Source organism: Nomascus leucogenys, unplaced genomic scaffold (assembly GCF_006542625.1).
Source record: "Nomascus leucogenys isolate Asia unplaced genomic scaffold, Asia_NLE_v1 Super-Scaffold_3019, whole genome shotgun sequence".
Classification (NCBI taxonomy): domain Eukaryota; kingdom Metazoa; phylum Chordata; class Mammalia; order Primates; family Hylobatidae; genus Nomascus; species Nomascus leucogenys.
Genome location: NW_022095789.1, coordinates 1,255,840 through 1,258,508, shown reverse-complemented (window position 1 = coordinate 1,258,508; position 2,669 = coordinate 1,255,840).

The window sequence follows — 2,669 nt, the reverse complement described above, 5'->3', positions numbered from 1 at the left end:
GGGAGGGCGCCGAGCAGCGGCCGCAGGAGGGCGCCTCAGGACTGGGCGCAGCGCTGGGCCCGGGACCCGCGCGGCGCTTCCCTCCCTCCGCAGCGGCGCCCAGCTGCTCGTGTCCAGGAAACCTGGGCGAGTCACAGCTCCCGCCCGGTCTAGAGGCGAAACGCAGGACCACAGAGTGGCCGTACACAGAGCCGCGACAGGAGGCCAGCTCTGGCCTCGGGAGCGCAGACCTGGCTCCTGATTCATTCTGCAAAAGTTTCTTCTAAGCTGGGATGTCATGGACCTCATTCTATGAGCCTCCACCTCTGTAAGAAGAGGAAAATTGAGGCTGGGAAAGGCTGACCCGCACCTTCTCATGTAAGTCCAGGTCCTTCCCCACTAGGCCGTGTTGTTTTGTGCATTTTTTTGTGTATCTCCCTTGAGGAGGCTTCAGTTCATACGACCAGGGTTTGGATGGCCCCGCTGGGCCCCTTAAATGTCCTTTAGGTATGAACCAGCCTGAGAAAGGCAGACCCAGGCAGCCTACCACTCTCCACGCTGCCCGCTGCCCTCCGTGAACAGGCTCTGAATGCCTCCTTCCTGCCTGCGCTTTGCCAAGCACCAGGACAGCAACGTTTTATAAAATCCAGCCATGGCCATGCGGAGATTACAATCCAGTGAGACCAACAGATGGCAAATGGCCTGTCAAAGCACTGTGTGTGAGGCGCTGTGACATTTAAACACGCGGTACAGGGAGACGATGCAAAGAAACACCGTGGGATTTGGGCTGTCTGCTATTTCTTTTTTTTTTTTTTTTTTTGAGACGGAGTCTCGCTCTGTCGCCCAGGCTGGAGTGCAGTGGCGCAATCTCGGCTCACTGCAAGCTCCGCCTCCCGGGTTCCCGCCATTCTCCTGCCTCAGCCTCTCCGAGTAGCTGGGACTACAGGCACCCGCCACCACGCCCGGCTAATTTTTTGTATTTTTAGTAGAGACGGGGTTTCACCGTGGTCTCGATCTCCTGACCTCGTGATCCGCCCGCCTCGGCCTCCCAAAGTGCTGGGATTACAAACGTGAGCCACCGCGCCCGGCGGCTGTCTACTATTTCTAATGTGGGACTTGAAGGGCAACTATGAAATATGGACTGGAAGAGAGAAAGGAAAGATGTGCCCGCAAGCTGGGGGTGGAAATGGAGTTGGGGTGAAGGGAACTTCCAGGTTTTTTGTTTTTTTCTTTTTAATTGTTTTATTTAGAGACAGGGCCTCGCTATATTAACTGGGCTGGTCTTGAACTGCTGGCCTCAAGGGATCCTCCTGCCTTGGTCTCCCAAAGCACTGGGATTACATGTGTGAACCGCAAACCCAGCTGGAACTTTCAGTTTAATTGGTAACACCTTGAGCACCTTTTGATGTTACTTTTTTTTGTTTTTTTATTGTTTTATTTAATTAAATTAATGTATTTATTTATTGCTGTCCATTTACATGGTTTTGTTGTTGTTGTTGTTGTTTGTTTTTTGTTTTGAGACAGGATCTTACTCTTGCCCCGGCTAGAGTGTAGTGGCACGATTATAGCTCACTACAGCCTCAACTCCTGGGCTCAAGTGATCCTCTCATCCTCAGACTTCCAAAGAGCTGGGATTACAGGCATGAGCCAATGCACCTGGCCTTTTTGATGTTATTGTAAGTGGACGTTTTATCTTCTTTTTTGATTGTGTATTGTTAATGCATAGAAATTTAACTGATTTTTGTGCATTGGCTTTGTATCCTGCTGCTTTGCTGAATTCATTTATTAGCTCTAACATTTTTTTGTGTGTGGAATATTCAGGGTTTTCTGCAGATAAGATCTTATTAGCCAGGTGCCATGGCTCATACCTGTAATCCCAGCACTTTGGGAGGTAGAGGTGGGTGGATAGATTGAGCCCAGGAGTTTGAGACCAGTCTGGACAACCTGGCAAAACCCCATCACTACTAAAACTACAAAAAATTAGCCAGACATGGTGGTATGGTGCCTGTAGTCCCAGTTACTCAGGAGGCCGAGGTGAGGGAATCACCTGAGCCTGGGAAGTCAAGGTTGCAGTGAGCTATGATTGTGTCAGAGGTGTGTGAATCAGAGCAAGTCCATCATAAACAGGATCTGGGTAAAATGAGGCTGAAACCTACTGGGCTGCATTCCCAGACGGTTAGGGCATACTAAATCACAGGATGAGATAGGAGGTCAGCACAAAATTCAAGTCATAAAGACCTTGCTGATAACACAGGTTGGAGTGCTGGGCAAGGTGGTTTACGCTTGTAATCCCAGCACTTTGGGAGGCCAAGGCAGGCGGATTATGAGGTCAGAAGTTTGCGACCAGCCTGGTCAACAAAGTGAAACCCCGTCTCTACTAAAAATACAAACAATTAGCTGGGCATGGTGGCGGGTGCCTGTAATCCCAGCTACTTGGGAGGCTGAGGCAGGAGAATTGCTTGAACCTGGGAGGCAGAGGTTACAGTGAGCCGAGATCTCGCCACTGCGCTCCAGCCCGGGTGACGGTGCGAGACTTGGTCTCAAAAAACAAACAAACCAACAAACAACAACAACAAAAAAACCAGGTTGCAGTAAAGGAGCCAGCCAAAACCCACCAAAACCAAAATGGTGACAAGAGTGACCTCTGGTCATCCTCACTCCCACCACTGCCAGGACAGTTTACAAATGCC